Raw genomic sequence first — 12,287 nt, forward strand, 5'->3', positions numbered from 1 at the left:
ATGTGTCGTATATGGTGGGCCCCACATTAGGGAGGGGCCGTGGCTCAGCCGTAGAGCTTCTGCTTGACATGCAGAAAGTGCCAGCTTCAGCTCCCAGCATCTCCAGTCAGAAGGATGAGGTAGAAGGTGCAAGACCTGAGCAAGGCTGTCAAAGACAGGATGTTTTGGAGGGCATTGATTCATAGGGTCGCCAGGAGTCGGAAGCTACTTGAAGTTACTTAACACAGAGAGAGAAGGTGATGTGAAAGAGCTCTCCTAGATACCCTGGAGAGCTGCTGCCAGTCAGAGGAGACAAGATTGACCTCAACGGATCAATGTTCTGACTGAGGTAGGGCCGTAGCTCAGTGGTAGAGCATCTGCTTGGCATTCAGAAGGTCCCAGGTTCAATCCCCGGCACCTCCAGTTTAAAGGATCGTGTAGGAGTTGATGAACATCAAGAAGACAAAAATCACGATTACTGAAGAATTACACAACTTTAAGGTTGATGATGAAGAGTGAAATTGTTCATGATTTTCTATTCCTTGGCTAAATCATCAACCAAAAGAGACACTGCAACCAAGAAATCAGAAGGAGATTGAGACTAGGAAGGGCAGCCATGAAGGGGCTAGAAAAGATAGTTAAGTGTAAGAATGTGTCTCTGGTGAGTCTATAATATTCCCCATTACTATTTATGGATGTGAAAGTTAGACAATGAAGAAAGCAGACAGGAAGAAAGTTGATTTCTTTGAAATGTGGTGTTGGAGGAGAGTGTTACGGATACCCTGGACCGCCAAAAAGGACAAATCAGTGGGTTCTAGGTCAAATCAATCCTGAACTTTCCCTAGAACTCTCCCTAAACTGAGGCTATCATACTTTGGTCACATAGCCACGGCCCTCAGTCTAGGACCTGAGCAAGACTATAGGATGTTTTGCAGGTCATTCATTCATAGGGTCTCCATGAGCAGGAGACGGCTTTTGGCACTGAACACACATGAGAAAGACCTCCACCTAAGAATGTGGAGAGCTGCCCAGTCAGAGTAGGTAATAATTAGTTTGATAGACCAAAGGTGTGACTTAGTGCAACTTCATGTCTCAGCCCCACCCACCTCATAGGGTGTCTGTTGTGGGGAGGGGAAGGGAAAGTGATTGTAAGCCGGTTTGATTCTTCCTTAAGTGGTAGAGAAAGTCGGCATATAAAAACCAACTCTTCTTCTTCTACATCTCTGAGACTGGAATTTAAGGGATCTCAGGAAAAAAGATGTTGGGAAAGACATTTCTTTGCTGGAGGGCTGTTGACAGTCAGCGTAGTCAGTCCAGATCTTGGCATGGCCAATTATCAGATTGATATATTATATCTTATATCTGTCTTTAGTAGGGTTGCAAGGTCCAGGTTGGAGATTTTGAGGGTGGAGTCTGGAGGGTGGGGTTTGGAGAGGGGAGAGACTTCAATGCCATAGAGTCCAATTGTCAAAATGGCCATTTTCTCCAAGGGAAACCTTTCTCTATCACCTGGAGATTAGTTGTAATAGTGGGAGATCTCCAGACACCACCTGGAGGTTGGCAACACTTTAGACATCTGTGAACTTTTGTATGCCCAAGGTCACCCAGCTGGCTTCTTGTGTAGGAGTGGGGAAACAAATCCAGTTCACCAGATTAGTCTCCGCCACTCATGTGGAATCAAACCCGGTTCTCCAGATCAAAGTCCACCGCTCCAAACCATCGCTCTTAACTCACTACACCACACTGGCATGGCCCATGTCAGGCTTCCTCGGGAGGTGGTAAGTGCTCCTTCCCTGGAGGTTTTTAAGCAGTGGTTAGATGGCCATCTGTCAGCAATGCTGATTCCATGACCTTAGGCAGATGATGAGAGGGAGGCCATCTTGGCCATCTTCTGGGCATGGAGTAGGGGTCACTGGGGGTGTATGGGGGAGGTAGTTGTTAAATTCCTGCATTGTGCAGGGGGTTGGACTAGATGACCCTGGTGGTCCCTTCCATCTTTATGATTCTGATTCTATGATTCTATGTTCAGAAGAAAACCTGCTGACCCCTAAAACAAACAGATGTTATTGAAGGGAAGCAGTGTTGTACTTGGCTCTGTTTCCAATTTGCACTGTTTCTCCCAATTATAAGTTTTTGCTATTCTGGTCACAGAATTGGGGGAAGGAGGGGGTCGTTTCAGCGGAATTCTTCCCCTCGCCCATAGATGTACTTGATCAACCTGGCACGTTTAATCCGATGGGGCGATTAGGCATTCGGCATTGAACTGAAGGGAGGGATGCACAGAAGGGGACATGTGTTTGGAGCCACTGTGATATTCAGAGTTCCCGGTTGCGGGGAAAGGGAACAGAATGCCCGAGAACTCTCCCGGCACTAATCACGAGGCTGATTTGTTATGCCGGTTCCCTTCCCAGCGAAATCAAAGAGGACACATCTGAAAAAGTAGATAGTCTAATGAGTAAGACATTTGGTAAATAAGACCAATTAAAAAATCAAACGGGGTGTACATCTGTAAAAACAGATAATATACCAGGTAAGACGTTTGGTAAATAACTCCCCGTAATGATGTTGTAAAACCTCATCCCGGGCCCTGCGTTCCGAGAATGCACCTTCGCAGAGAGGGATAGATCAGAACCACGCTCGCCAACTTTGAAAATCAAGGAGATTATCGATCGCCTGGTCTCGATCCGTAGCAAGTTCGCTGAGATGCGAGCCCTGCTGATTTCGACGGGACTTGCTTCCGAGTAAGGCAAGAGGATTTAAGATTGCGGCCGAAGAACTTGATTGAATGAGATTATAATGAAGCAGCATTAATATACCTGGTGCTTAACAGCCTTAGGGGAGGGGCTGTGGCTAGGTGGCAGAGAATCTGCTTGGCACACAGAAGGTCCCAGGTTCAATCCTCGGCATCTCCAGTTAAAGGGACTAGGCAAATAGGTAATGTGAAAGACCCCTGCCTGAGACCCTGGAGAGCCGCTGCCGGTCTGAGTAGACAGTACTGACTTTGATGGCCAAGGGTCTGATTCAGTATAAGGTAGCTTCATGTGAGATCAAGTGAGCCTAAACGGAACATAGATATCCCTGCCCTGAGAAGCTTACAGTGTTAAACCGGAACTCGGTGGCAAATTGCATGCTTTACTAAAAAGGAACTTTTTAGGCGGATATGGTTAGGGGGGAAATGTCAGCTGGAACTTTAGAGACCTTCAGCCAAGTCAACCAAGCAACTGCTTGGAATGGCATGATGTATGACGGGGCATGGCTCCTTCTTGGCCATTGGCATGATGCGCTTTGCCTCCTGGACACACGTTGCCACTGGCCAGATCGGAGCTGAGCCCTGGTGGCAGCAGATAAATTCTATAAGAGAGCCAGCGTGGTGTAGAGGTTCAGAGAGGTGGTTTGAAGCGGTGGACTCTGGTCTGGAGAACCGGGTTTGATTCCCCCCTCCTCCACATGAGCAGCGGAGGCTGATCTGGTGAACTGGATTTGTTTCCCCACTCCACATGAAGCCAGCTGGGTGACCTTGAGCTAGTCACCCTCTCTCAGCCCCACCTACCTCATAGGGTGTCTGTTTTGGGGAGGGGAAGGGGTGATTGTAAACTGGTCTGATTCTTCCTTAAGTGGTAGAGAAAATCAGGGTATAAAAACCAACTCCTCCTCCTCCTCCTCCTCCTTCTTCTTCATCAAGGAGGAGGAATGTGGAATGATACAGTATAAAATGGGACAGTTGGATTTGAATGTATATCAGATCTTAGTCTTAATTTGCGCACGCCTTTGAAATTTGTCGAACTTTTGAAACCATACCTTTTGGGCTCTGGAAGTTTTAAGTTTGAGCCCTTAAATTAAACACTATGGCAAGAAAGGAAGAAAGGAAGAATGAAAGAAAAATAAAGGGAGGGAGGGAGGGAGGGAGGAAGGATGGATGACTGACTGACTGACTGACTGTCTGACTGACATATAGAGACTAAAGCAGGGGTCACTGGGGAAGTGGGGGGAAGGTAGTTGTGAATTTCCTGCATTGTTCAGGGGGGTGGACTAGATGACCTTTGATGTCCCTTCCAGGTCTATGTTTCTATGTTTCTTAAAGAAAGAAAAAATATAAATATGGAGTCTTGGCCAGAAGAAGAAGGAGAAGAAGAGTTTGATTTTATACCTCGCTTATCTCTACCAAAAGGAGTCTCAAAGTGGCTTACAATCACCTTTCCTTCCACTCCCCACAACAGACAACTTGTGGGGTAGGTGGGGCTGAGAGAGTTCGGAGAGAACTGTGACTGGCCCAAGGTCGCCCAGCTGGTTTCATGTGTCGGAGCGGGGAAATGAACCCAGTTCTCCAGATTAGAGGCCGCCACTGTTAACCACTATACAACACTGTCTCTAAGTATTTCAAAGTATGTATCCTAAGCATTAACGTGCTCATTTTTTCACCATTCAGATCCAAAGGCATCCATAATAGGGAAAATGATTTTTAAAAATGCATTTTTGAGAGGCAGGGGAAGAGTGATTCTTATAGAATCAACCCCTCCTTCATATCTTTTTGGGATTTGCATTCCTGACCTCTTACTAGGGTTGCCAGGTCTGGGTTAGGAAATATCTGGAGATGTTGGGGGTGGAGTCTGAAGAGGGCAGGGTTTAGAGAGGGGAAGGGCTTCAATGCCATAGAGTCCAGAAGAAGGAGAAAAAGAGTTGGTTTTTACATGCCAACTTTCTCTATCACTTAAGGGAGACTGAAACCGGCTTACAATCACCTTCCCCTTCCCCACAACAGACGCCCTGTGAGATAGGCGGGGGTGAGAGAGCTGTGACTAGCCCAAGGTCACCCAGCTGGCTTCGTGTAGACGTGGGGAAACAAATCCAGTTCACCAGATTAGCCTCCGCCGCTCATGTGGAGGAGTGGGAGGAATCGAACCCGGTTCTCCAGATCAGAGTCCACCGCTCCAAACCACCTCTCTAAACCACTACACCACGCTGGCTCTCTTATAGAATTTATCTGCTGCCACCAGGGCTCAGCTCCGATCTGGCCAGTGGCAACGTGTGTCCAGGAGGCAAAGCGCATCATGCCAATGGCCAAGAAGGAGCCATGCCCCGTCATACATCATGCCATTCCAAGCAGTTGCTTGGTTGACTTGGCTGATTTCCATCGGCGGGAGATCAGTGATAATAGCGGGATACGTTTGCGCCTGGGCGGACTTTTGCGCCAAACGTCTGCCGCCAGACTTCAAAGGCAATTGGGTGCTCTCTTTTGATCACTCGGGCTGCTGTTCCGTCGGCATCGGCGCGCTAACGAGCGCCTCCCGCCCTTGCTGGGCTGTGCAACTCCCCCCCCCCCACAAACACGCACCGCGCACTTTTTTTTTTACAAGTTAATTACTGTTGACGTTTAATGGATGATCAAAACAAAGTGGTACGCTAATTTGCTTATGCATAGGGAGTTAATTACTACCTTGGAAAGTCTCATGGCTGCCGTTCAGAATATTTGTAGGTGTAAATTGAAGCAGCCGGCTTTTAGAAAACCAACAGGCCTCTAGCCATAAAAATAAATAAATAAGAAAGCATTACCAAACTCCAAAATCAGAGGGCCTCTGGAGGAAATATATTTAGAAGTTAAAGACAGACAAAGAGAATTCAAGAAGAGATAACTTTACAATACTACTTGTGCTTCCAAGGTTGACCAACAGAGTAAAGCAGACAAGATGTCTGGGAACTATTAGGGAGGAAAAGATTAATTGTTACCAGATAAAGTAACAGGTGCATTAACAATGGACTCTTTGCACAAGTTTATTTGACCAATCAGGTAATTTCTGTCTTATAATTCACCAATAAGATGTCTGTATAAGTAAGCCAGTGGACAAATGAATTACATATTAAATCCACCAATTAACTGTAAAAGATTTGCATGACCAAGCAACAGTATAATGTATGTGTGATGTATTTTTGAAGGTATAATGAACTTATAAAAGTCTGTGCACACTGGTAATAGGTGCTCAGCTTTTTTGGATGATTTTATAACCCAAGCTGAGACAGCAGCTGCTTTCAGTAAAAAGTTGATTCAACAGAAATCTGGTTTGGGTCTCCTTCATTCTAATCTTTTACCCATAATTCTGCTGTAACAAAATGGGAAATACGCCGATCGGGTTATGGGCTGGTGGAGCGTATGAATACATGAAGCTGCCTCCTATTTAATCAGACCCTTGGTCCATCCATGTTGGTATTGTCTGCTCAGACTGGCAGCGGCCCTCCAGGGACTTGGGTGGAGGTCTTTCACATCACCTGCTCGCCTAGCCCCTTTAACTGGAGATGCCGGGGATTGAACCTGGGACCTTCTGCATGCCAAGCAGAGGCTGTGCCACTGAGCCATGGTCACTTTTGACCTCTGATTCTTCCCATAAGAACATAAGAAGAGGCCTGCCGGGTCAGAGCCATGATCCACCTAGGTTGGTATTGCCTACTCAGGCTGGCAGCGGCTGTCCACAATCACATGAACACATGAAGCTGCCTTCTACTGAATCGGACCCTCGGTCCATCGAAGTCAGTATTGTCTACTCAGACTGGCAGCGGCTCTCCAGGGTCTCAGGCAGGGGTCTTTCACATCACCTACTTGCTCGTCCCTTTAACTGGAGATGCCGGGGACTGAACCTGAGGCCTTCTGCATGCCAAGCAGACGCTCTACCACTGAGCCACGGTCTCTCTCGACCTCTGAATCTTCTTATAAGAACACAAGAAGAGCCCTGGTGGGCCAGAGCAGTGATCCACTTAGGTCAGTATTGCCTACTTAGCCTGGCAGTGGCTGTCCACAGTCTCCAGCAGAGGTCTTCCACATCACCTACCACCTGGTCCTTTTAACTGGAGATGCTGGGGGATTGAACCTGGGGCCTTCTGCATGCTATGCCAATGCTCATCCACTGAGCCAAACCAACAGTTCAATACATTTACGTGCAAACACACACAGAATCAGACTATTGGTTCGTCAAGGTCACTATTGTCTACTCAGACTGGCAGCGGCTCTCCAGGGAGTTGGGTGGAGGTCTTTCACACCACTTATTACCTGTAGTCCTTTTAACGGGAGCTGCCGGGGATTGAACCTGGGATCTTCTGCATGCCAAGCAGAGGCTCTTCCACAGAGCCATGGCCCCTCCCTTCCTTCTCCCAGCAGTTCTACTCTTAGGGAGCTGGGCAAGTCAGGCAATGAAGGGAGGGCCACAGCTCCATGTTTAGAGCACAGAGTCTGATTGCCAGAGGTCCCACGTTCTGTCTCTGGTGTCTCCAGCACTCTTAAAGATCTTGGAGCCGTCAGAAAATTGCTTCCAGACAGAGGCTAGGGTTTCTAGGTCTGGGTTGGGAAATTCTTGAAGGTTTGGAGGTGGAGCCTGGGGAAGGCAGGCTCCCCTCACCAAACCCCTCAAACCTCAGGCTCCACACCCAAAAACTCCAGGTATTTCCCAACCTAAACCTGGCAACCTTAGAGAAGAAGAAGACGAAGATGAAGACGACGACGAAGAAGAAGAGTTGGTTTTTATATGCCGACTTTCTCTACCACTTAAGGAAGAATCAAACTGGCATACAATCACCTTCCCCTCCCCTCCCCCCCACAACAGACACCTTGTGCGGTAGGTGTGGCTGAGAGAGCTGTAAGAGAGCTGTGACTAGCCCAAGGTCACCCAGCTAGCTTCATGTGTAGGAGTGGGGAAACCAACCCGGTTCACCAGATCTGAGTCCACCGCTCCAAATCACCTCTCTTAACCACTACATCACGCTGGCTCTCTAGAGGAAGGGTTTTTGGGGGAAAGAACCTCAGTGGCTTATAATGCCATAGAGACTACCTTCCAGAGCAGGCGTTTTCTCCAGGGGAACTGCTGTCTGTAGTCTGGAGATCAGCTGTCGAGGCCTCATCTGGAGGTTGGAAACCCTACTGGAGAGCCATGGCCAATCTATGTTGATGATACTGGTGGACCTTACATAGGGCTGCTAGCTCTGGGTTGTAAAATACCGGGAGATTTGTGGGGGTGGAGACTTGGGAGGGCGGGGTTTGGGGAGGGGAGGGATCTCGGCAGGGTACAATGCCATAGAGTCCATCCTCCAAAGCAGCTGTTTTTTTTCCAGGGGACCTGTTCTTGGTCACCTGGAGATCAATTGAAATAGCAGGAGATCTCCAGGTGCTACCTGGAGGTTGGCAACCCTATTCAGAACCCTGGCATGGGGGGGCAGGAGTGCTTGCCCTCCCCTTTTGTCCCATTTTTCTGATCTGAATCAACTAATAATGAACAAGTTCCCCCGGGGCCGTTTTGGCTCGGAAAAATGGTGCCGGGGGAGGAGGCAGGAGCCCCTTCTCCATAGTCCTGAACCGAACTGGGCCCCTGAGACCTTATTAAATGCCTTTTCCCCACCCAACTGCAAAGTGTAGTTAGGCCTAGGGTTGCCAGGTTCCTCTTTGCCACCGGCGGGAGGTTTTGGGGGCGGAGCCTGAGGAGGACGGCGTTTGGAGAGGGGAGGGACTTCAATGCCATAGAGTCCAATTGCCAAAGTGGCCATTTTCTCCATGTAAACTGATCTCTATCGGCTGGAGATCAGTTGTAATAGCAGGAGATCTCCAGGCCCCACCTGGAGGCTGGTAGTCCAGTAGAACACCTGCCCTGTCTTGGTATAATACAGCTTGGTATGTGTTCTTCTTAACCAGAGACTTCACAGCCGACCCGCTTAGCTACGGCACCCTCTTACACCAAAACCCCCTTCGAACCTCTGTGAAGTCCATGGGTCCTGGAAGTTGCTGAGCCCCACGGAGAGAGAATCTCTCAGCGCTGGAGTTTCTGCTTCTAATCTCTCGAAGCTCAAGGCAGCCTCGCTTGCGACGACCCCTAAGCGAGAGCTAAAGATAGTTCCTCTCCGAATCTCCCGGGATCAGTTCATTTTATCTCCCCGCTTAATTGAATGAATGAGAAATTAGATAAAACTTTGCAGAGCAAATCTTTCGGCAAATGCGAGCAGGAAATATTCTGCGGGCTGCATGCTGGCCCAGCTGCTCCTGGTGTTTTGCGGAAGTGCGGGGTTTCATTTAATGTAAGTCCTGCGCACTCTCATCCCTATTAATTCTACTGTACATATTAAATGTCCTCTTCACAGAAGGGAGCCCAAAAAATAAATAGCATGTGTTTTAAAGGGTACAACAGGAGGAGAGCACCAATGCTCTCCCCACCCCCCATACCCCCGCCCCGAAAAGCCTCTGCGGTTTATGGATGTAAAACTCTTCACTCAAAAGGATTTTGATTTAGGGACAAAGTGATCGCCTCGAACCGGGCAAGAGCTCAGGGAATTTCAAAGGGGATTAGAAATACTTGGAGAGAGAAAAGAGAACTAGTCCTAGTAGTTTGAACTCCCTGGAGATGAGACCTGGCATTGGGTTTACTCTGCTCTGGTTAGACCTCACCTAGAGTATTGTGTTCAGTTTTGGGCAACATGATTTAATAAGGAGGTAGACAAGCTGGAACGTGTCCAGAGGAGGGCAACGAAGATGGTGAGGGGTCTGGAGACCAAGTCCTATGAGGAAAGGTTGAAGGAGCTGGGTATGTTTAGCCTGGAGAGGAGACGACAGAGAGGGGTTATGATAACCATCTTCAAGCGTTTGAAGGGCAGTCATATAGAGAAGGGTGCTGAGTTGTTTTCTGTTGCCCCAGAAGGTCAGACCAGAACCAACGGGTTGAAATTAAATCAAAAGAGTTTCCGTTTAGACATTAGGAAGAACTTTCTAACAGAGCGGTTCCTCGGTTGTTTGGGGGCTTCCTAGAGGCACGTGGTTGGCCACTGTGTCAACGGACTGCTGGACTTGATGGGCCTTGGTCTGATCCAGCAGGGCTTTTCTTATGTTCTTATGTTCTTAACAGACTTCCTCGGGAGGGGGTGAGCTCTTCTTCCCTGGAGGTTTTTAAGCAGAGGCTAGATGGCCATCTGTCAGCAATGCTGATTCTATGGCCTTAGGCAGATCATGAGAGGGAGGGCATCTTGGCCATCTTCTGGGCATGGAGTAAGGGTCACTGTGTGTATGTGTGTGTATGGGGGAGATAGTTGTGAATTTCCAGCATTGTGCAGGGGTTGGACTAGATGACCCTGGTGGTCCCTTCCAACTCTATGATTCGATGATTCTATGAAGGACACACTTCGGAGGCTGGGTGTCATGCGCAGGTCTGTTCTCTCCTACCTCCTTGGGGAAATGCTGCTCTCCCGATTCTCTCAGGCTGTGTTTCTATACTCCTTCTGTGCCTTCTTACCTGTCACAGGCTCAGAACTTCTCTCCCTTTGGTGGTGGTATGGGAAGATGTTGGAGAGAAGGGGTCCCCATCCCCAACGTGGTGGCCGCCAACACCTTTTCGGGCCCCTGCCAAGTGTGTTTTGAAAGTGGGTGGGGCCGAGTAGGGCTTTGGCCAACAAAAATGAAACAGCATTGCCTCTCCAAATAGGGTTTCCAACCTCCAGTTGTGGCCTGGAGATCTTCAGGAATTATAACCAATCTCCAGACACCAGAGATCAGTTTCCCCTGCAGAAAATGGCTGCTTTGGAGGGTGGACTCCATGGCATTTTACTTTGCTGAGGTCCCTCCTTTCCCCAAACCCTACCCTTCCTAGGCTGCACCCCCAAAACCCCTAGGAATTTCCCAATCCACAGTCGTTAGCCTGGGGTTGCCAACCTCCAGGTACTAGCTGGAGATGTCCTGCTATTACAATGGATCTCCAGCCAAAGGCTGTTGTACCCAGATGGGCCTCTCGGCAATTTTAGAAATAAAGTCTGATGGCATTGAGGAACAGGAGACAAAACACCTCCCTTTCTGCCAGTCCTGGAGGTACCATGAAGAAGAAGAAGAGTTGGTTTTTATATGCTGACTTTCTCTACCACTTAAGGGAGACTCAAACTGGCTTACAATCACCTACCCTCCCCCTCCCCACAACAGGCACCCTGTGAGGTAGGTGGGGCTGAGAGAGCTCTTAATAGAACTGTGAGTAGCACAAGTTCTAGTGTTACCAGGTCCCTCTTCGCCATCGGCGGGAGGTTTTTTGGGGCAGAGCCTGAGGAAGGGAGGTTTGGGGAAGGGAGGGGCTTCAATGCCATAGAGTCCAATAGCCAAAGCAGCCATTTTCTCCAGGGGAATGGATCTCTATCGGCTGGAGATCAGTTGTAATAGCAGGAGATCTCCAGCTAGTACCTGGAGGCTGGCAACCTTACCAAGATCACCCAGCTGGCTTTGTGTGTAGGAGTGGGGAAATAAATCCATCCACCAGATTAGCCTCCGCTCATGTGGAGGAGTGGGGAATCAAACCCAGTTCTCCAGATCAGAGTCCACCACTCCAAAGGGTCAGCCCACGGTGAAGCATTCTGAGGTGATACGGTAGTAACATGCCTGTGTCTTTGTGAGGAACTCGCCCATGAGTCCTTTTTCTTCAGCGGTCCCAGCTTTTCGGGGAGAAACCTCGCCTGTTTGAAGGTGGCAGCATGTAAGGCCTGAAGACATTTTGCTCATCCAGCAGCGTGACCAACGCCTAGAGTCACCCCAAGAGGAAGGACCCCTTCTCAACCTCTCCAGGAGCACACGCGCTCTCCTTTCCACCAGTCTGGCACGGCACCACGTCCTTCGGGCCTGGACGGGGTTGGCTTCTGCTGGCATCGTCTGCTGGAGAGGTGACCGCTGACTGACTCCAAGCGCAGCTCCTCTCCATGTGAACAGCTGAGCACACCGGGCAGCTGAGGCTTCTCCTGGCTTGTGTCAGCTTCAGGAGAACCAAGCTGGAAAGGAACTTGTCTCCTTGTGCCACTGGTCCCATTCGGAAGCCAAGGTGTGGAAATCAGTTTCAGTTTTTGTTTTTTTTAATAGAAGTGCCTCCCTCCCTTTCTCTCACCCGTTTTTTTCAGAATGGAGATTTCTCCTTCATCTTTTCTTGGTTTTTGCATCTCTGATGAAAAGCTTAGATCCAGGTTTCAGTTCTAAACATAAGAAAGACCATGCTGGATCAGACTAAGGCCCATCCAGTCCAGCAGTCTGTTCACACAGTGGCCAACCAGGGGCCTCTAGGAAGCCCACAAAAAAGACGACTGCAGCAGCACCATCCTGCCTGTCTTCCACAGCACCTAAGATAACAGGCATGCTCCTCTGATCCTGGAGAGAGTAGGTATGCATCATGACTAGTATCTGTTTTGACTACTAGCCATGAATAGCCGCATCCTCCATGAACATGTCCACTCCCCTCTTAAAGCCTTCCAAGATGGCAGCCATCACCACATCCTGGGGCAGGGAGTTCCACAATTTAACTATTCTGTGAAGGAAACTAGAGTAACTC

This window comes from Euleptes europaea, chromosome 6, assembly GCF_029931775.1.
Source record: "Euleptes europaea isolate rEulEur1 chromosome 6, rEulEur1.hap1, whole genome shotgun sequence".
In the NCBI taxonomy this organism is placed as follows: domain Eukaryota; kingdom Metazoa; phylum Chordata; class Lepidosauria; order Squamata; family Sphaerodactylidae; genus Euleptes; species Euleptes europaea.